General features: G+C 49.6%; 1 long non-coding RNA gene across 1 annotated transcript in view; it reads left to right on the plus strand.

Moving 5' to 3' along the window:
- Window positions 1-11,251, plus strand: part of LOC123388867 — a 28,043-nt gene extending 16,792 nt beyond the window's left edge. The window contains exon 4 of the long non-coding RNA XR_006603390.1: window positions 10,901-11,251. This is a non-coding gene — a long non-coding RNA (uncharacterized LOC123388867). The remainder of the gene's footprint in view (window positions 1-10,900) is intronic.
- The last annotated feature ends 12,110 nt before the right edge of the window (window positions 11,252-23,361 follow it).

A 23,361-nucleotide genomic window follows, 5' to 3' on the forward strand; every position in this document is an offset into this window, starting at 1 on the left:
AATCATGTCATCTGCGAATAGAGAGAGTTTGACTTCTTCATTGCCAATTTGGATACCTTTTTTTCTCTTTTGTTGTCTGACTGCTGTTGTTAGGACTTCTAATACTATGTTGAACAAGAGTGGTGAATGTGGGCATCCTTGTCGTGTTCTTGATCTCAACAGGAATGCTGCAAGCTTTTTCCCATGGAGGATGATATTTGCTGTGGCTTTTCATAGATATATTTGATGAAGTTCAGGAATGTTCCCTCTATCCCTATACTTTGAAGTGTGTTTTTAATCAGGAATGGATGCTTTTTTTTTCTGCATCAGTTGAGAGGACCATATGGTTCTTCTCTCTTCTCATATTAATTTGTTGTATCACACTGATTGATTTGTGAATGTTGAACCATCCTTGTAGCCCAAGGATGAATCCCACGTGGTCATGGTGGATAATCTTTATAATGTCTTGTTGGATCCTGTTGGCTAGGATATTGTGGAGAATCTTAGCATCCATAGTTATCAGTGATATTGGTCTGAAATTCTCCTTTTTGGTAGGGTCTTTGCCTGGTTTGGGGATCAGGGTAATGCTGGCTTCATAGAAAGAGTCTGGAAGTTTTCCTTCTGCTTCAATTTTTTGAAACAGCTTCAGGAGAATAGGTTTTATTTCTTCTTTGAAAGTTTGGTAGAATTCCCCAGGGAAATCCATCAGGTCCTGAGCTCTTTTTTGGGGGGGGGGGGTGTTTGATCACTGTTTCCATCTCGTTACTAGATATCGGTCTGTTCAGGTTGTCGATTGCTTCCTGGTTCAATTTTGGGAGTTTATAGTTTTCTAGGAATGCATCAATTTCATCTAGGTTGCTAAGCTTTTTGGCATATAATTGTTGATAATAACACCTGATGATTGTTTCTACTTCCTTTGGTGTTGTGATCTCTCCCTTTTCATATAATTTTATGAATTTGGGCTTTCTCTCTTTTCTTTTGTAATAGTGTGGCCAGTGGCTTATTGATCTTTTTGATTCTTTCAAAAAACCAGCTTCTAGTTTCATTGGTACGTATTACTGTATCTCTGGTTTCTACCTCATTGATTGATCTCAGCTCTAATCTTGATTATTCCCCTTCTTATGTGTGGAGTTGCTTTGATTTGTTGTTGATTTTCCAGCTCTTTAAGCTGTAGAGAAATCTTCTGTGTTCTGGATTTTTCAGTTTCTTTGAGGGAGGCTTGGATGGCTATGTATTTCCCCCTTAGGACAGCCTTTGTTGTATCCCATAGGTTTTGGACCGATGTGTCCTCATTCTCATTGGTTTCCATGAATTGTTTCACTTCTTCTTTGATCTCCTGGTTGATCCAATCATTCTTAAGCAAGGTGGACTTTAGTTTCCAGGTTTTTGAGTTCCTTCTGAACTTTTCCTTGTGATTAACTCCAGTTTCAAAACATTGTGATCTGAGAATATGCAGGGAATAATCTAAGTCATTTGGTATCATTTGAGTCCTGATTTGTGACCCAGAATGTGGTCTATTCTGGAGAAGGTTCCATTTGAACTTGATATCAATGAGTATTGTGTTGTTTTAGGGTGGAATATTCTGTATATATCTATGAGGTCCATCTGTCCCAATGTGTCATTCAACACTCTTGTGTCTTTATTGATTTTCTGCTTCGATGATCTGTCTATATCTGAGAGAGGCGTGTTAAGATCTCCTACGATTAGGTATTCATGTCAATATGACTCTTTTTCTTGATTAACAGTATTCTTATGTAATTGGCTGCTCCCATATTGGGGGTATAGATATTTATGATTGTTAGATCATGTTGGTGGATATTCCCTTTAAGGATTATGTAGTGTCCTTCTGTATCTCTGACTAGTCTTTCGTTTAAAATCTAATTTATCAGATATGAGAATGGCTACCCCAGCCTTCTTTTGAGGCCCATTGGCATGAAAGATCCTTCTCCATCCCTTTACGTTCAGTCTGGGTATATCTTTAGGTTAAAAATGGGTCTCTTATAGACAACATATGGTTGGGTCCTGTCGTTTTATCCAATCTGCAGCCCTGTGCCATTTCATGGCGCATTTAAGCCATTCACATTGAGAGTGATTATTGATAGATACGTTTTTAATGAAATCGAGTTACCTTTGACGTCTTTCTTTCTGTAGATCATCTCTATATTTCTATTCAATGCTATTCTTAGGATTTTTTCCTCTTTTATATAACCCCCTTTAATATTTCCTGCAGTGTCGGCTTGGTGGTTGCATAGTCTTTTAATCCTTGCCGGTCTTGGAAACTCTTTATCTCTCCATCCATTTTGAATGTGAGTCTTGCTGGATAAAGTATTCTTGGCTGCATGTTCTTCTCATTTAGTGCTCTGAATATATCTTTCCAGGGTTTTCTGGCTTGCCAGGTCTCTGTGGACAGGTCTGACGTTATTATGATGGGCTTTCCTCTGTAAGTAAGGAGCCTCTTTGCTCTAGCAGCTTTTAAGAGATTATACCTACAATTATATTTCCTCAATTTGACTATCAGTTGTTGTGATGATTTTTTTTGGAATGTATAATCTTGGGTGGAGACTGTTCAGCCTCTAGTACATGAACGCTGGTTCCATTCATGAGATTGGGAAAATTTTCATGTAGAACTTGTTCCATTTTATCTTCTAGAATTCTTTCTTTCTCCTCCCCTTCAGGTATTCCAATAATTCTGATGTTGGAATGTTTCATGGCATCATTTATTTCCCTGATTCTGCTTTCATTGTTTCTAAGCTGTTTGCTCCAGGCTTCCTCCTGATCCTTTCTCTCTACCTGTTTGTCCTCCACATCACTAATTCTATCTTCTGTCTAGGTACCCTAGCTTTGAGAGAGTTTAGATTAGATTGGAACTCATTGAAAGCATTGTGAACCTCCTCCCTGGTAGCTTTAAGCTCTGCTCTAACATTGGGAACATCGTGTCTGGTCGCTTTCATCTTGGCCCTAATCAATTCTGTTTGGTCATCCATGGCTTTCTCCAACCTAGCTATTGCCTGGATAATTGTTAGCTTGAATTCTCTTTCTGACATATTGTCTATGTTGATAGCTATTAGGTCTGCTGCAGAATGTCCATCCTCTGTATTTTTCTTCTGTTGGGCATTCCTCCTCCTAGTCATTTTGGTGGGAGATGACTGAACAGATGTAGATGGATGTATTAACCGTGGTGCTGTCACGGTCCACCCTGGAACACTTCTGAGCAATCAGGATTCCCTACCCAAACGAGAGACAAGGGGAAAGAAAAAGAAAAAAAAAAAGAAAAAATAATATAGAGAGAGAGACTGGAAAGAAAGGGAAGACGAAAGAGAAGGTTCAGCCCAAATGGGCCCCAAGGTAAGATTTATGAAGTAGACAAACAGAAACAGACAAACAAAAAGACTGATAAAATTATATGACAAGAGAAAGAAAATATAAGAGCAAATAAAGGAAGAACCTCATCAAAAAGAACCCCACATGTAAGATTTATATACTAACAGAACAAACACAAAAACACAGAAAAACTTGTGGAAGAAAAGATGGGAGAGTGGTTATAAATTCTCAGTGTGTGCGAGGAAGGTTGTTTTGGTTCTTCCTGGATGTATCTTGATATCTTTGTTAAAGGACTCAACTTTCCTAAGATTAAGGGGGGGGATAAAAATTAGTTTTCCTATAGGGTAGTATTGATTGGAGAAAGGGGATTACTTTGAAGTTTAACTCTATATGTATATTAGAAGTTAAATATAGAAAAGGAATAAACTAGACTAAACTAAACTATTTTTTTTTAAAAAAAGAAGGAATTCAAAAAATAGAAAAAAAATAGGTGTATGTATAAAAAATTCGTGTTAGAAGGTTATTATGAAATTTGATGTACTGGACAGCTCGCTGTGATGGTTATTAGGTTAAACAAATTACCTATATATATAAAAAAAATGAACCAGAATAGTGGGAATAAATGAGAAATAAAAGTTTTCCTATGAAGTAGTGGTTGTTCTCTTGCAGTCCTTTTTTTTTTTTTTTTTTTTTTTTTTTTTTTTTTTTTTTTTTTTTTTTTCCTGAGGGAGGGGCCTGTCTCATCGGTTTTCAGTCAATGATGTTCCCGACTTAAGTCCTCCCACCCCCATCAAGGGGGTGGGCTCTGAGGAAACTGTTTTGTTTTTTTTTTTTTTTTTTTTAATCAGGCTATTGTTCTCTGGTGGTTTTTATGTTCACTTTTTTTTTTTTATCACTTTGACCACTTTTGATGATTTTTATAGTTTTAGAGGAAAACAAACTGCACTCTGATCTCCCTCTCAGAGAGAAGCCTCAGTCTTTCTGCAGAGCTTAAACAAGTTCCTCCTTGGCTGCTGGCAGAGCAGGTTCTGTCCTGAGGATACAGGATCTTTTGCTTGTACCCAAAGCCAAGGCAGTGGCGGCTGTCTGGGAAGCTCCAGACAGCTAGAGAGGTTCCATGCAGCAATCACACACTGAGATTTTCCCGCTGGCCCGGGCTGGGAGTGCCTAATCTTTCTGGGTCTAAGAGTGCCCAGCTTGCGTGCACCAATTTCAGGGGAGGCTGAGGTTCGAGCGTGGGTCTCAAGCTCTGAGAATGGGGCTCAGGTCTGAGAGCACCAGGCTGGGCCTTTGTGCACCTCTCTGGAAGGGGGGGGGTGGTGGTGGGGGGAGCCTGAATCAATGGCGCATATCAAAGGGCACCTGCTGGGCCTTTATACCTCTCTCAGGGGAGTAACTCAGGTTCTATAACAGGGCTCTTGCATTCTGCTGTCCTGAGTGGCTCCCATCCCCTCACAGCAAATGGACCCCACGTGTTCTCAGGCATGCTGGCAGCTTATGGACCAATAACAGGTTTCTCCAAGGCACTCTCTATGCCTCAGCACCACGGGAGGCTGTCCTGGGACTGTGGACTTAAGCTCCTGTCCCTAGCTGTCCTGATTCCCACAATCCCCCCCCCCCCCGAGATACTTTGCTCTTTTGGAGTGCTTTCAACCGGTCTCCAAGTTAATGCTGGTCCCCAGACGCAGGGCACTCTCACTCATGGGTTATTACTTTCCAACTGGTTGCCTCTGGTGGCTCCCTGCTCCTTTTGTTTATCTTCCAATATCAGTCTGCTATTCCCATGCCACTTTACCTGCCCACTGGCGTCTTCTCCCCCTGTAGAGATCCAGACATGTATAATTCTGATCTCAGGCTGATTTCATGGGTGATTGGAGTTCTTTGGTAGGTAATCAGTTCACTTTGGGGTACAAGTTGAAAAGGCGCCTCCTCCTACTTCCACGCCATCTTGTCCCCTCCTTCCTCGATGGGAAATTTGAGATGTTCCAAACGGCTAGAATTCCTTTTGCAGGACAATTGAAACATGTTGGATGGCTTAAGGACGTCCCATATGGGACAACTCCAGAACAGTGTACTCAAATTTGATGCCTGGGAAGCTCTTCATATTTCATATTCATATTTCAATCATCTCCTTGGGATAGGAGAATTTCAATCTGCTGACTCTGGGTGAGCAACCAAGGGGGGTGTGTTGAAATGGGTCATAATATGGGCTTGTGTCCATGGAGACTGTTGGGCTGGCAGGAAGGGCTACCAAAGATGGCGAAAATTCCCGCCACAAGACCTGAACTCGGACAGGAGAACAAAGGACCAAGATGGCAAAAGTTCCCGCCACACCACCTGAGCTTGGACAGGAGAACAAAGGACCAAGATGGCGAAAGTTCCCGCCACACCACCTGAGCTCGGACAGGAGAACAAAGGCCCAAGCAGGAACCTGAGACCCCCCGCCCTGGGCTCCTGTGGACCAATGGGATCCCGATGAGCAGGAGGGATATCCAAATAAGGGAAACTTGCCAAAAGACCCCTGAGCTTTCCCCAAGACCCTTTAAAGCCCCCCCTCCTCCCTGCCTTGGGCGCGACTTCCCCCACTCTGCTTTCCAGAGTTGCGGAACCTCGCCCGAGGGTGCCCACCTCCTCCCGGTGCATCTTTCTCGGCTCCCCTTCACCTGGGCCCTGAAACTTCACCGGAGAGAACCTTTAATAAACCTTGCCTTACACTCACTTTGCCTGGTGTTGTGTTTATCTCGTCGGAAAAACCTTACATTTGGCGCCGAAACCCGGGAGGAGATTGAGCCCCCACCCCAGTGGGGAGGCTCTCTCCTTTCCCTAGCCGGACTGGACCTGCCTTTCCGAACGCCACTTCTGAAGCTGTGGTGAGTTTCCCCGATTCTGCGCCCCCTTCCGGAAAGCCCTGCCTTAATCGCGGCCGCGTCAGGGCGGACCCCGCCGGTCACCAGGTGACCTCCGTGACTCCGAGAGCCTGGGAGACGTCCCTACCTCTACGGCAGTCGATACAGTTTTTCCTCAACCCAGTGGTGGACGAGGGGACGCCTTCCTCCAGCCCTCGGGTTGCCTGGCAACGAATCATGGGGACCTCCCAATCCAAATTCTATTCTAAAACACCCCTAGGGTGCCTGTAGGCCAATCTTAAGACCCTGGAACTGGACCAGGACTTGCGTAGGCGACGTCTCATACATTATTGTACCGTCGCTTGGCCGCAATACCAATTAGACAATCGGTCCCAGTGGCCTCCGGAAGGCACATTTGACTATCAGATTCTCATGGACCTAGGCAACTTCTGCAAACGCCAGTGCAAATGGGTCGAGGTCCCTTATGTCCAGGCTTTCTGGACCCTGCGCTCTCGCCCCTCCCTCTGCTCTCACTGCTCCACCTCTCAGGTCCTCCTGGCCCGCTCCCCTCCCCCTACCCTGCCACCCACTGCTCCTAAAGACCTGGACCTCTCCTCCCCGTCTCTCCTCTCTGATTCTCCCCTCTCTGAACCTCCGGAGAGCTTTACCCACCCGCCGACGAGAGGGGCCCCGGCTCCTCTGCCTCCTCCTCCTTATCGCGATCCCCCACCCCAAGGCCCCTCTCTCCCTACGCCCCCTAATCCTCCCGCCGCTCCAATCACCCCCCTTTCGGTCCCTTCCACCCCCTCCACCCTTTCCACCCCTTCCACCTCGACTCCCATCTCATCCCCTCAACCCCCAAAACCTGAGTCTGCTCCTGATGCGGCCCCCCCGGAACCTTCCCCTACATCCCCTCCAGCCTCCCCTCCCATCTCCACCCGCACTAGGGCTCGAAAACCCTCCCCTGAGTTAGTCTGCCCCCTAAGGGAGGTTGCTGGAGCTGAGGGAGTTGTTCAAGTTCATGCGCCCTTCTCTCTACAGGACCTTTCCCAAATTGAGAAGCGTTTGGGCTCCTTTTCGGCCAGTCCTGATAACTATATTAAAGAATTCCAATATCTGGCCCAAGCCTATGACCTCACCTGGCATGATTTACATGTGGTCCAGACCACCACCCTCACCACAGAGGAGAGGGAACGCATCCAGGCTGCTGCCCGGGAGCACGCAGACCAGGTCCATCTCACTGATGCTGCCATGCCAGTTGGGGCCCAGGCAGTCCCAGCCGTAGAACCAGGTTGGGATTATCAGGATGGCCAAGATGGCCGCCGGCGCCGCGACCGCATGGTCCAATGTCTCATAGCTGGCATGCGGGCAGCTTCTAATAAGGCCGTTAATTATTACAAGATCAGGGAGATTGTCCAGGCCCCTGACGAAAACCCCGCTATGTTTCTTAACCGATTGACTGAGGCCTTAACCCAGTACACTCGCTTGGATCCTGCCTCCCCTGCGGGGGCCACGGTACTGGCTACTCATTTTATTTCTCAATCGGCGCCGGATATACGGAAAAAGTTAAAGAAGGCTGAGGAGGGCCCTCAGACCCCCATTTCTGACTTGGTGAAAATGGCATTTAAGGTTTTTAATTCCCGTGAGGAGGCGGCTGAGCTTAAACGACAAGCCAGACTCCAGCAAAAGGTTCAGTTGCAGACCCAAGCCTTGGTAGCAGCCCTGCGGCCGGCCGGCTCTGGGAGCCAGCAGAGAGGGGCAACCAACCGCACCCCCCCCGGGGACCTGTTTCAAATGCGGGGCCGAGGGACACTGGGCTCGCCAGTGCCCCAATCCAAAGCCGCCAACTCGGCCTTGCCCTCAATGCCATTTGATGGGCCACTGGAAATCCGACTGCCCTAACCTCGGGGTATCTTCGGCGCCTCAACGTGGGGGACCCCCCGAGACAGTAAGTCCGGCCTTTCAACTGCTTGGATTGGAGGACGACTGACGAAGCCCAGACTCGGCCACCCCTCTCACCCAGGCCGAGCCCAGGGTTACGCTCCAGGTAGCGGGTAAGTCCATCTCTTTTTTGCTGGACACGGGGGCTACCTACTCTGTTCTGCCTTCCTACTCGGGACTTACTCGAACCTCACCAATTACTGTTATGGGGATCGATGGGACCTCCTCCAACCCTAGGGTGACCCTTCCCCTTACCTGTAGCCTGGATGGGTTCCCTTTCTCCCACTCGTTCCTAGTCATTCCTTCCTGCCCGGTCCCTCTACTGGGTAGGGACATTCTCCGGAAACTGAGGGCAACTATCTGTCTCTCACCTTCTTCTCCTCCCTCCACCTCAACCCGTCTCATCTTACACCTCTCCACTCCCTCGACCCCCGCTCCAGATGACCTACCTACTGTAGACCCTCAGGTGTGGGACATCTCTGAGCCCATCATCGCTTCCCACCTTACCCCGGTTAAAGTACAGCTTAAGGATAACTCTAAGTTTCCCTCTCGAGCTCAGTTTCCTATTTCCTTAGCCCACCGCCGGGGCCGGAAACCTATCATAGAACGGCTTAAACGTCAGGGACTCCTGATCCCCATCAGTTCTCCCTGTAACACGCCTATCCTCCCAGTACGCAAGCCCTCAGGGGCTTATCGACTGGTGCAAGACCTTAGGCTTATTAATGAGGCTGTGGTCCCCCTCCACCCAGTTGTTCCTAACCCCTACACCCTATTGTCTCGCGTTCCTCCAAACACCTCTCACTTCACTGTACTGGACCTAAAAGATGCCTTTTTCACTATCCCCCTGCACCCTGATTCTTACTTTCTCTTTGCCTTCACCTGGGAGGATCCCGACACACACGTTTCTGGACAACTAACTTGGACTGTCCTACCCCAGGGGTTCAGGGATAGCCCCCCACATTTTCGGCCAGGCCTTGACTACAGATTTACAGCAGTGCGCCCTTAAGGCCAGCACTCTACTACAGTATGTGGATGACCTCCTCCTCTGTAGCCCCTCCCTCTCGGTCTCCCAAGACGACACTTCCACCCTACTTAATTTCCTGGGGGCCAAGGGATATCGAGTCACCCCCTCTAAAGCCCAATTGTGTGCCCCTTCGGTTACCTATCTGGGCATACTCCTGACTCCCACTTCTAAGTCCCTTACTGGGGACCGCATAAGACTCCTCCAAGAACTCCAACCTCCCCAAACGGCGGATGAGATACTATCTTTTCTTGGGTTGGTCGGGTTCTTTAGACATTGGATTCCAAATTTCTCTATCCTGGCCCGTCCTCTGTACCAGGCAGCTAAAGAGACCCCCCAGGGTCCCCTGACTGATCCCACTTCAATCCGTCAGTCATTCCTTAAGCTGAGAGACCGCCTTACCACCAGGCCAGTTTTAGCCCTACCTGATATCTCTCTAAAAACCGTTCCATCTCTACACCGATGAGCGCTCCGGCTCTGCCACCGGCCTCCTAACACAACAGGTGGGACCTACGCATAGGGCTATAGCCTACCTATCCAAGCAACTGGATGCCACCGCCCGGGGATGGCAACCTTGCCTCAGAGCTCTAGCGGCAGCCGCTTCTCTTACAAAGGAGGCCCTTAAACTTACCTTAGGGCAGCCTATCACGGTCTACTCTCCCCACCGACTCACAGACCTCCTTAGCCACCGATCTCTGGCCCATCTGACTCCTTCCCGTCTTCAACTATTCCATCTGCTATTTCTAGAAAACTCTTATATCTCTCTCTCTACCTCCCCCCGCTTAAACCCCGCGACTTTACTACCTATACCCTCACCCACCCCGGAACCTGTTCACTCCTGCCTACAACTTATAGAAGACCTCACTCCTCCCCATCCCGGTCTCTCTGATCAACCACTATCCAACCCTGACCGCGTGCTCTTCGTAGATGGCAGCTCCCTCCTGGCCTCAGATGGCCAGAGGCACGCTGCTTATGCTGTAGTCACTATGGATGCGGTATTAGAGACAGCTCCCCTCCCAATCGGAACCACTTCCCAGAAGGCTGAACTCGTAGCTCTCACCAGGGCATTACACCTGTCGAAGGGACAACGAGTCACCATTTACACTGACTCTAAATATGCCTACCTCATGACTCACACACACTCTGCTCTTTGGCAAGAACGGGGGTTCCTAACTACCAAGGGCACCCCTATAGCTAATGGACCCCTCATTGCCAAGTTGCTTGAGGCCCTTAGTCTGCCCACTGAGGTAGCAATTGTCCACTGCCGAGGCCACCAAACAACCAGGGATCTGGTCTCCCTAGGCAACAACAGGGCAGACTCAGTGGCCAGACAAACGGCCCTAAGTACCCCTGTGTCTCCTATCCTCTTTCTTAACACCCCTCACCAGCCTTCCTACTCTACAGAGGAAACACAAGCCCTCCAGGCACGGGGGGGAGGAAAAAATTGGAGATAAAGGGTGGATCTACATTCAGGACAGGATTGCCCTGCCAGGCAATCTGGCGCACACCCTAATTACTGACATCCACCGATCCCTCCATATTGGCCCAAAGGCTCTCCACCAATTTCTTCAGCCATTGTTCTATCATCCTTCCTTATCTAAAGTAATTGAAGTTGTCCACAGGGCTTGCAAAACCTGTTCCGCTGTGAATTCACAAGGAGGAATCCGCAGACCCGGGCCTAACCATCAGCTCCGAGGGCATCAGCCCGGGGAAGACTGGCAACTGGACTTCACTCATATGCCTCGCCATAAAACCTTTCGCTACCTATTAACCTTGGTTGATACGTTCACAGGTTGGATCGAGGCATACCCTACGGCTCGAGAAACAGCAGATGTAGTGGCTACAATACTCATCGAGCACATCATCCCGAGGTTTGGATTGCCCCGGACCCTCCAGTCAGACAACGGACCTGCCTTCATCTCCAGTGTAACCCAGCAGGTAGCGGAGAGCCTCAACATAACCTGGAAACTTCACATCCCATACCACCCACAGTCATCGGGTAAGGTAGAAAGGGCCAACGGGCTGCTGAAAGCCCAACTCACCAAACTTACCCTAGAGACCCGTCTTTCCTGGTCCACACTTCTGCCCCTGGCTCTCACCAGACTCCGAGCTACGCCCCGCGGGCCTTCGGGCTTAAGCCCATTCGAATTACTATACGGGCCGGCCCTTTCTTATAAATCATAGCCTTCTGGCCATCTCCCCACCTCTTTTATCCTATTTACCTTATCTTACTCTCCTCCGAGCTCTCTTAAGGGCTCACGCTGACACTGTCATTCCAGCCCCTAGCAACCATGCTTCTGAAGGGGGTATACGAGATCTATCCCCTGGGGACCAGGTCCTCCTCAAAAGCTTGCGGCCAGACTCCTTACAAACTCCGTGGACTGGGCCTTATACAGTTGTCCTTACCACCCCAACTGCTGCAAAACTGTTGGGGGCACTCTGCATGGGTACATATCAACAATCTCAAGCGGGCACCCACAGAGACTAATTGGACCTCCCAGATGGCAGGCCCCACCAAACTCCGCTTGGTTAGGGCCCCCTTCTCATATTCCTTCTAATCCAGACAAGCCAGGCGGAATCATGTGAGTCTAGCTGCATGAGGGGTTCAGGTACTTCTCGCCATTTTTCAGCCTTTACTTATATGCCTGCAACCTGCTACCGGGGAAAGGAACCGACAACCTGTACGTATGACCAGAAAACCTATTGGGTCTCCGACCTTGTGACAGCCAAACGAGGTATTGCCCCCTGCAACATCTACCCCAGGTCTGGAAAAGTGTGCTGGACCTATCTGGGTCAGGTCGGCCTCTCCGATGGGGGCGGGGTCCAGGACCAGGCTAGCCGTGAGCACATTAAAACAGCAGTCAGGGACATGACTAAACGACTCCAACCCCCCAACGACCTGGTCTATAAGGGCATTAATCTCGGTAGCATCCAAAAATCCCCTACCACTGAACAACTGACAGTGGCCCTCCTGAACTCTAGTTACAGCCTATGGCGTAATGTGTCGAAAAACGGTGACAGTGACTGCTGGATCTGTTTCCCTTTTTCAACACGTTCTAACATTGTAGGGATACCCCTCCCTATGGATTGGCCACTCCCCAACTCCACGACCACAAATAGCACGGTTCATATTGGCCCCATTGGGGAAAACATACCTATTATTAATGTGTCCGCCCCCCTCACCACGGCAGCTGCCAACATCACTAACTCCTCCCTCCCGTATTGTACTCCCTCGGGAATATTTCTCTCGTGCCCTCAGGGAATCTATCGCTGTCTGACCACTAACGACTCCCTGGGCTGTATATTCATCCTACTATCTCCTTCTACCACCATTTACTCTGAATCCCAGCTGCTATCCATCCATCCTATTCCCCCAACACCGTGAAGAAAGGGCCGTCTTCCTCCCATTCATAATAGGGGCAGGGGTAGCCATAGGGGTGGCAACTGGGACAGCAAGGATAGGAACCTCCATAGACTTTTATTACAAACTCTCCCAAGCTCTGAATGATGATATGGAACGGGTTGCTGACTCCCTCACAGCCCTACAGACCCAGGTCACCAGCCTGGCAGCCTTAGCTCTACAGAACCGACGGGCCTTAGACCTTCTGACCGCCGAAAAAGGGGGGACCTGCCTATTCTTAAATGAAGAATGTTGTTACTTTGTTAACCAGTCAGGTATAGTTATTTCCAAGATCAAAGAACTCAGGGATCGGATCCAAGCACGGCGGCGAGACACGTCCTCTTGGGGCCTGGACCCCTACAACTGGGTAACCTGGCTGCTCCCTCTGGCGGGACCTGTATGCGTAATCCTCCTTCTAATCTCAGTTGCTCCCTGTCTTTTCCGGTACTTGCAGGGTCGCCTACAAGAACTTGCCCGAGTATCCGTCAATCAACTCCTCCTCCAGCCCTACTCTCGCCTGCCCACTTCCGACTACCCTTATGACGACGCCCCCTGTCAGCAGGAAGTAGCCAGAACCGAGTCGAAGCCCCTGACACCATTATATTAAGCAAAAGGTCGGAATGTTGGGCTGGCAGGAAGGGCTACCAAAGATGGCGAAAATTCCCGCCACAAGACCTGAACTCGGACAGGAGAACAAAGGACCAAGATGGCGAAAGTTCCCGCCACACCACCTGAGCTCGGACAGGAGAACAAAGGCCCAAGCAGGAACCTGAGACCCCCGCCCTGGGCTCCTGTGGACCAATGGGATCCCGATGAGCAGGAGGGATATCCAAATAAGGGAAACTTGCCAAAAGACCCCTGAGCTTTCCCCAAGACCCCTTAAAAGCCCCCTCCTCCCTGCCTTGGGCGCGACTTCCCCCACTCTGCTTTCCAGAGTTGCGGAACCTCGCCCGAGGGTGCCCACCTCCTCCCGGTGCAACTTTCTCGGCTCCCCTTCACCTGGGCCCTGAAACTTCACCGGAGAGAACCTTTAATAAACCTTGCCTTACACTCACTTTGCCTGGTGTTGTGTTTATCTCGTCAGAAAAACCTTACAGAGACCTTGGAATGGGGCCATGGCAATGGGACCCTGAAGGCTTCTCCTAGCCGGAGGTTTTGACAGAGCTCCAAAGAGTATATTTCCTATGTGGAGACGAGATGTGTTCTGGTCGGTGCCTCAGGAATCCCCTGTATGCTGGTATTGGAAACTAGTTCTCTGTAGAGACATGTCTGGAAAAAAAAAATGGATCCGATTAGGGCCTATGGGCCTGTCCAGTTCAATCTTCATGGGGGAACATCTGTCTCCACGTCTGAGTGGAGGTAGTTGCTTAGCTAGTGTCAGATCAACCCTGTTTGTCCTGGGGGGGCGAAACTTTTGGGATAGCCTCAGGCACTTTGGAGGTTTCTCCTAATTTGGGCGGTTGCTGCCAATGGAATGGGCAGAATACCCTTGGAGAAGGCATGCACAGTCCTGAGGTGTCACTCCAGGGACCCCATCCTGGAGGGAGTGTGGGCCAGGGCTGTGGGGACGAAGTCTGAAAACACAAACTTGGCTTAAGTTTGGGGACGTAGGTATGGTAGGTCGAATCTAAAGACCGTGAGGAGAACTCTTTGGGATATGAACAAAGGGCGAGATTGAGGTGCTTGCTCAGGCTTTTGTCTCTGGATTTTGAGTCACTGATGGCCGTGGAATGTCGAGGTGGCTTCATGGCTCCCTCTCTGGGGATTTGGTCCGATCTCAAGATGATTTTTGAGGTGATTCTGTGGGATGGGAGGAGTCTCATCTGTTTATTTTACCTCAGGTGTCCCACCAAAAGAGGGATTCCAGAGCATAGCCCTGGGGGGAGGGGCGAATGGACAAAACAACCTCTGATTAAGAATGTCATGCCCCAGCCCCATATGCAGGCTCTTGGTCCAGCCACAGAAAAGCCTTACTTGAGGACAGGACTCATGCTGAGGGTCACAATGCGTGTTTGTGCCCAATGCAGCACTCAAGAATGGGTGGGGGCTCATGGGCCATGCTGATTTCTCCTACACTGAACGTTGGAAAACATGCCAACCACAAGGATTCTTGCCACGGGGAAAGTGGAGTTCTGATTTCTGCATCACTTTCACCATTGAGTCTTGATTGGAGTTAAGGTCTAGGTTGTGAAGCCTGAAAAACGAGGTAGGGAAGAGATGACGAGCTAAGGCCATGGCGGGTCGGATGTGCTCAGTGTGCGGCCAGCTGTCTGGTCGGGAGGTCTGGGCTCAGGCTGTGTCAGACAGGGCATTAGTGCTCAGGGTAGACTGTATAATTAGGGTACAGTAGAGTTGTGTGCAGGTTGATCCTCATTTAGTGTCTCTGGGTAGCCCCATAGGGCAACATTTATCTTCTGGAGCACAGGAAGAGTGCTGCATTGTGGCTCCGGAATTGCCACCCTGAGGGCTTGTGGGCCAAGAGTTTGAGGATGGAAGTCTAAGAACACAAGCTAGGCATAGGTTTCGGGGGGAGGGCATGGCAGGCACACTCTACAGAGCTGAATCAAGATCTCGTGTATCTGAAGTCAAGGCGAGGATCAGACGTTGGCTCAGGATGGAGTTCCTGTCCATGATGGCTCCTTTATGAAGGGGGCGGGGCATCACCAAGCCATGGAGGTTTTCCCACAATGAGAGTTGTGAGATTCTCCAAACCACAAGGATTCTTTCTGTGGGACAATTGAGACCTGTTGGATGGCTCCAGGACATCCCATAGGGATGACTCCAGAGCACTGTTCTAAGGATGGATGCCTGGGCTGCCCACTTAGCATTCCAGTTGTCTCCTTGTGATAATACAGGTTAGATCTGCTGGGTCTGGGGTAGAAACCAAGGGTGCTGAGCTGAAATGGACTCTCCTTTGCATGGGTCATAAGGTGGGCTTGTGTCCTTGGGTACCTTGGAATGGGGCGGTGGCAATAGGGTCCAGAAGGTTTCTACTAACCAGAGGTTTTGACACAGCTTCCATGTGCAAGTTTCCCATATGGAGACGATATTTCTTCTGATGGTACCTCAGGAAACCCCATATGTGCCTATTGGAAACCAGGCCTCTGAAGAGAGATGGCTGGAAAGCAAAGCAATGGATCTGATGAGGTCCAAGGGGCCTGTCTGGTTCAATCTTCTTCTCTTGGGACATATGTCTCCGGGTCTGAGTGGAGGTAGTTGCTCAGCTGATGGCAGATAGTCCCTGTTTGACCCTGGCAGCCTACTCTCTTAGGATAGCCTTGGGGACGTTGGAGGTTTCTCCTAATTTTTTCTGATTGGTGCCCCCCCGACATTTCATGGCCATCGTTGATACAAAATCCAGACAAAAGCCTCAGCAAGTGCCTCACACTCACTCTTTGTTCATATACCAAAGAGTTCTCCTCATAGTCTGTAGATCGGGCCTGCCATACCTCCATCCCCAAACCTAATCTGAGTTTGTGTTTTCAGGCGTCTTCTGTCACAACCCTGGCCCACACACCCTCCAGGCTGGGGTCTCTGGAGCCACAAATCAGGACAGTGACTGCCCGCTCCAATGGAATTCAGCCCATTCCATCGGCCACAACCGTACAAATTAGAGGAACCTCCAAATTCCCCAAAGTTATCCCAATGATGTAGGCCCCCTGGGACAAAGAGGCGATCTGCCACCAGCTGATCAACTACCTCCATTCAGAACTGTAGGCAGATATCCCCAGAGAAAAACATTGAGAAAAAAAACAATCAGACCCATTGCTTTGATTTCCAGTCATCTCTCCCCAGAGGCCTGGTTTCCAATACCAGCATATGGGGTTTCTTGAGGCACTGATCAGAACAAATGTCGTCTCCACATGTTAATCGTGCTCTTTGGAGCTGTGTCAAAACCTCCAGTTAGGAAAATCTTTCAGGGCCCCGCTGCCACCGCCCCATTCTAAGGTCTCCATGGACACAAACCCATATTATGACCCATCCGCAGGAGAGTCCATTTCAAATCAACCTCCTCTGTTGCTCCCCCAGAGCCAGCAGAATGAACCTGCCTTGTTGCTATGGAACAATTGGAATGCGAGTTGGGCTGCCCAGGCCTCCATCATTAGAACACTGCTCTGCAGAAAATCCTCATGGGATGTCCTGGATCCATCAAACAGGTCTCGACTGTCCCACAGAAGGAACCCTTGCGGTTTGGAGCATCACACAATCCCACCATGGGAAATCCTCCATGGCCTCATAATGCACCCCCACCTTCATGAAGGGGTTATCATGGATAGAAACTCCATCCTGAGCCAACGTCTGATCCTTGCCCAGACTTCAGATGCACAAAATATTGATTCAGCTCTGCAGAGTGTGCGTGCCGTGCCCTCATCCCGAAACCTAAGCCTAGCTTGTGTTCTCAGATCTGTACTCACACTCCAGGCCCACAAGCCCTCCAGTTGGGAATTCTGGAGACACAATGCAGCACTCTGCCTGCCCTGCAGAGAAAAAAAAACGTTGCCTATGGGGCTACCCAGAAATGCCAAATGAGGATCGACCTGCTCACCACTTGACTGTACCCCAATTATACAGTCTAGCCTGGGCACTGAAGACTTGTCTGACACAGCCTTAGCCCAGACCTCCTGACCGACACCCAGACAGCTGGCTGTACACTGAGCACATCAGACCCACCATGGCCTTAGGTCGTCATCTCTTCCCAACCTCCGTTTTCAGGCTTCAGAACCTAGACCTTACCTCCACTCACCTCCCAGGGGTGAACGTGATGCAAAAATGAGAACTCCTCTGTCCCCATGCCCAGAATCCTTGTGGTTGGCATGTTGTCCAATGGTCACTGTAGGAGAAACCAGCGTGCCCAGGTGGCTGCACCCATGCTTAAGGGCCACGTTGGTCACAAACACACATTGTGACCCTCAGCGTGTGCCTTATCCTCAAGTAAGGCCTCTTAGTGGCTGGAACAACAAGAGCCTGCATATGGGGCTTGCCATTTTCCCTAGTCCCCCAATCTTAACCAGAGGTCAACATGTCTAGTCAACCCTACTCAGGGTTCTGCTCCGTAATCCCGCTATGGTGGGACACCTGAGCAAAAAAAAAAAACCAAAAAAAAAAAAAAAAAAAAAAAAAAAAAAAAAAAAAAACTCCTCCCATTCACAGAATGACCCAAACACTTGGAATCGGGCCAAATCCACAGAGAGAAAGAAGCGTCCATGGCCCATGAGGCCACATCAACATTCTACGGCCACGGTTGACACAAAATCCAGAGAGAAAAGCCTGTGCAAGCGCCTCACATTGGCCCTTTGTTCGTAGCCCGAAAAATTCTTCTCACAGTCTGTAGATCGGGCCTGCCATAACTCCGTTCCAAAACCTAATCTGAGTTTGTGTTTTCAGACTTCTGTCACCATAGCCCTGGCCCACACACCCTCCAGGCTGGGGGCCCTGGAGCCACATGCCAGGACTGTGCCTGCCCTCTCCAAGGGAATTCTGCCCATTCCATTGACCACAACCGTACAAATTAGAGGAACCTCTAAAACCCGGAAGCTATCCCAATGCTGTAGGTCGCCTGGGACAAACAGGGGCGATCTGCTACCAGCTGAGCAACTACCTCCACTCAGACATGTAGGCAGATGTCCCCAGAAAAAACACTGAACCTGACAGGCCTCTAGGCCCTAATAAGACAAATTGCTTTGGTTTCCAGTCATTTCTCGCCAAGCCCCGGTTTCCAATATCAGCATATGGGGTTTCCTGAGGCACCAATCAGAACAAATGTCGTCTCTGCATGGGAAAGTTGCTTGTTGGAGCTGTATCAAAACCTCAGGTTAGGAGAATCCTTCAGGGCTCCAGTGCCACCACCCCATTCCAAGGTCTCCATGGACATAAACCCACATTAGGTCCCATCTGAAAGAGAGTTTAATTCAACTCAGCCCCCTTGGTTGCTCCCCCTGAGCCAGCAATCAAACCTGTCTTCTCGCTAGGAGGCAACTTGAATGCGAGGCATTCTGCCCAGGCATCCATTCTTAGAACCCTGCTCTGGAGTCGTTTCCTATGGGACATCCTGGACCAATCCAACAGGTCTCAATTGTACTGCAGAAGCACTCCTTGCTGTTTGGAGCATCTCAAAATTCCCATTATGAGAAATACTCAATAGCCCCTGATGCCTTGCCCCCCTTCATGAAGGGGCCATCATGGACAGAAATTCCAACGTGAGCCAACGTCTGATACTCGCCCTGAGTTCAAATGCATGATTCAGCTCGATTCAGCTCAATTCATATCTGGAGAGTGTACCTGCACTGCCCTCTCCCCTCCCCTAAACCTAAGACTAGCCTGTGCTCTCATATTTATTTCCTCACACTCCTGGCCAACTAGCCCCCAGTTTGGGAATTCTGGAGACACAATTCAGCACTCTGCGTGCCTTCCAGAAGTAAATCTTTGCCCTATGGGGCTACCCAGAAATCCCAAAAGAGGATCAACCTGCATGCAACTCGACTTCATCCCATTTATACAGTCTACCCTGGGCCCTAATGAACTGTCTGACACAGCCTGAACCCGGACCTCCCAACCAACGCACAGACAGTGGGCCCCACACTGAGCACTCAGAACCACCATGGCCTTGGATTGTCATCTTTTCCCAACCTCGTTTTTCAGGCTTCAGAACCTAGACCTTATCTCCAATCAATGCCCAGTGGTGGACGTGATGCAGAAATCAGAACTCCTCCTTCCCTGTGCCCAGAACCCTTGTGGTTGGCATGTTGTCCAATGTTCAGTGTAGAAGAAACCAGTGTGCCCAGGTGGTCCCGCCCATGTTTGAGGCCCGCTTTGGGCACAAACATGCATTGTGACCCTCAGAATGTGCCCTGTCCTCAAGTAAAGCCTGTCAGTGGTTGTACCAAGAGCCCACACATGGGTCTTGCCATGCCCCTAGGCCCCCATTCTTAATCAAACGTCGGTTTGTCCATTCGCCCCTCCCCAGGGCTTGGCTCTGGAATCCCTCTTTTGGTGGGACACCTGAGGGGGGGAAAAAACAGAAAGGACTCCACCATCCCCCAGAATGAACCCAAATTCTTGGAGTCTGGCCAAATACCTGAAAGGGATTCTCGTTCATGGCCCATGAGGCCAACCCATCATTCCACAGCCATCGTTGACACAAAATCCAGTGACAAAAGCCTGAGCAAGCGCCTCACACTCGCCCTTTGTTCATTTCCCAAAGAGGTCTCCTCAAGGTCTGTAGACCATGCCTGCCATACCTACGTCCCTTAATCTAAGCCGAGTTTCTGTTTTCAGACTTCTGTACCCACAGCCCTGGCCCACACACCCTCCAGGCTGGGACCCCTGGAGCCACAACTCAGGACTGTGCCTGCTCTCTCCAAGGGAATTCTGCCCATTCCATTGTCTACAACCATACAGATTAGGAGAAACCTCCAAAGACCCCGAGGACTTCCCAATAGTGTAGGCCATCTGACACAAACAGGTGCGATGTGACACAAGCTGAGCAACTACCTCCAATAAGACCCGTAGACTGATGTACCCAGAGAATCAGATTGAACCAGACAGGTCCCTAGGTCCTAATCAGATACATTGCTTTAGTTTCCAGACATCTCTCCTCAAGGCCTGGTTTCCAATACCAACATATGGGGGATTCCTGAAGCACTCATCAGAACAAATCTCGACTCCATAGTGGAAATGTAATCTTTGGAGCTCTGTCAAAACCTCCGGTTAGGAGAATACTTCAGGGCCCCAGATCCACCGCCCCATTCCAAGGTCTTCATAGACACAAATGGACAATATGACCCATTCTTAGGAGAGTCCATTTCAACTAAGCCCCCTCTGTTGCTCCCCAAGAGTCAACAGACTGAACCTGCCTTGTCACTAGGAAATAATTGGAATGTGAGGCAGGCACACCACACATCCATCCTTAGAATCATGCTCTTTCATCAAAATCAAAAGTTTCTGCACAGCAAAGGAAACAGTCAAAAAAACAAAGAGGCAACCCACGGAATGTGAGAAGATATTTGCAAATGACAGTACAGACAAAAGGTTGATATCCAGGATCTATATATATATATATATATATATATATATATATATATATATATATATATATATAAAATGGGCAGAAGATATGAACAGAGACTTCTCCAATGAAGACATACAAATGGCTATCAGACACATGAAAAAATATTCATCATCACTAGCCCTCTGGAGTCATTCCATATGGGACCTCTGGAAGCCATCCAACTGTTCTCGAGGATCCTACAGAAGGAATCCTTGTGGTTTGGAGCACCACACAACTCCCATCGTGGGAATACTTACATGGCCTCTTGAGACCCTCCTCCTTCATGAAGGGGCCATCATGGACAGAAAATCCAACCTGAGCCAAAGTCAGATGCTGGCCCTGAGTTCAGATGTACAGGATCTCTATTCAGCTCTGCAGACTGTGCCTGCCATGCCCTCGCCCCAAAACCTAAGCCTAGCTTCTTTTCTCAGACTTCCGTCCTTACACTCCTGTCCCACAAGCCCTCTAGATTGGCAATTCCAGACCACAATGCAGCAATATGCCTGTGCTGCAGAAGAAAAACGTTGCCCTATGGGGCTACACAGAAACCTCAAATGAGGATCACCCTGCACGCCAATCGACTATACCCCAATTATACAGTCTAAACTGGGCACTAATGCCCTCTCTGACACAACCTGAGTCCGGACCCCACGACCGACACCCAGACAGCTGGCCGCACACTGAGCGCACCTGACCTGCCATGGCCTTAGGTCGTCATCTATTCCCACCCTCGGTTTTCAGACTTTAGAACCTAAACCTTATCTCCAATCACAGGCCAGGTTTTAACAAAATGCAGAAACCAGAACTCCTCCTTCCACATGGCAAGAAACCATGTGGTTGGCATGTTGTAGAACGTTCAGAGTAGGAGAAACCAGCTTGGATCATGAGGCTGCACCCATGCTTGAGGGCCAGATTTGGCACAAGCTTGCATTGTGATACTTAGTGTGAGCCCTGTCCTCAAGTAAGACCTCTCAGTGGCTGGAGCAGGAGCCAGCATATGGTGCTTGCCATGCCCCCAGGCCCCCATTCTAAACCAGAGGTCGGGTTGTCCAGTCGCCTCTCCCCAGCGCTCTTCTCTGGAATGAGTCTTTTGGTGGGACACTTGAGGTAAAAAAACAGAAAGGATACCTCCCATACCAAAGAATGACCCCAAAGTCTTGGAATTGGTCTAAATCCCCAGAGAGGGATACTCGTCCATGCCTGATGAAGCCACCTCAACATTCAACGGCTATCTTTGAAGCAAAATCCAGAGACAAAAGCTTGAGGAAGCACTTCACATTTGCCCTTTGTTCATATCATGAAGAGTTCTCCTCACCATCTGTAGATCGTGCCTGCCATACCTATGTCCCCAAACCTAAGCCAAGTTTGTGTTTTCAGACTTCTGTCCCCACAGCCCTAGTCCACACACCCTCCAGGATGGTGCCCCTGGAGCCCACTTCACGACTGTGCCTACCCTCTCCATGGGAATTCTGCCCATTTAATTGGCCCCAACACTACAGATTTGGAGAAACCTCCAAAGACTCCTAGGCCATCCCAATACTGGGGGCCTCCCGGGACAAACATGCGCGATATGAAACCATCTGTGCAGCTACCTCCACTCAGACCCGTAGACAGATGTCCCCAGAACAGAAGATTCACCTGAACACGCTCCTAGGTCCTAATATGATCCATTGTTTTGTTTCCAGACATCTCTCCTCAGAGTCCTGGATTCCAATACCAGAATATGAGGGTTTCCTGAGGCACTGATCATAAAATATCTCATCACCACATGGGAAACTTGATCGATGGAGATGTGTAAAAACATCTGGTTAGGAGATTCCTTCAGTGCCCCGGTGCCACCGCCCCATTCCAAGGTCTCCATGAACAAAAACCCACATTATGACTGATTCTAAGGAGAGTCCATTTCAACTCAGCCCCGTTGGTTGCTCCCCCAGAGCCAGCAGATCGAACCTGTCTTGTCGAGAGGATACAATTCAAATGTGAGGCGGGCTGCCCAGGCATCCATCCTTAGAACCCTGCTCTGGAGTCATTCCCGATAGGAGGTCCTTGAGCCATCCAACTGGTCTCAATTGTCCCACGGAAGGAATCCTTGCAGTTTGGAATGTCACAACTCCCATCGAAGGAAAAACTCCATGGCCACATGATGCGCATCCCCCCTTCATGAAGGGGCCATCATGGACAGAAACTCCAACCTGAGCCAACGTCTGATCCTCGCCCTGATTTCAGATGCACGAGATCTCGATTTAGCTCTGCAGAGCATGCCTGCAATGCTGTCACCCCGAAAACCTGGCTTAGCTTGTGTTCTCAGACTTACGTCCTCACACTCCTGGGCTACAAGCCCTCCAGTTTGGGAATTCCAGAGCCACAATGCAGCACTCTGACTGCCCTCCAGAAGAAAATCGTTGCCCTATGGAGCTACCCAGAAACCCCAAATGAGGATCAACCTGCAGGCCACTCGACTGTACCCCAATTATACAGCCTAGCAAGAGCACTAAAGCCCTGTCTGACACAGCCTGAGCCTGGATCTCCCGACCGAAATGAAGACAGCTGGGGCAACACTTCAGGACTGTTCCTGCCATTTCCAAGAAAATTCTGCCCATTCCATTGGCTACAACCGTACAGATTAGGAGAAACCTCCAAAGGCCTTGAGACCATCCCAATAGTGTGGCCACCCAGGACAAATGGGGCGATACACCAGCTGAGCAACGACCTCCACTCAGAACCATAGAGAGATGTTCCCAGAGAAGAAGAATGAAGTGGACAGGCCCCTAGGACCTAACAAAATCCACTGCTTTGGTTTCCAGGC

This window comes from Mustela putorius, unplaced genomic scaffold (assembly GCF_011764305.1).
Source record: "Mustela putorius furo isolate JIRA1106 unplaced genomic scaffold, ASM1176430v1.1 tig00003914_pilon_pilon_pilon, whole genome shotgun sequence".
In the NCBI taxonomy this organism is placed as follows: Eukaryota; Metazoa; Chordata; class Mammalia; order Carnivora; family Mustelidae; genus Mustela; species Mustela putorius.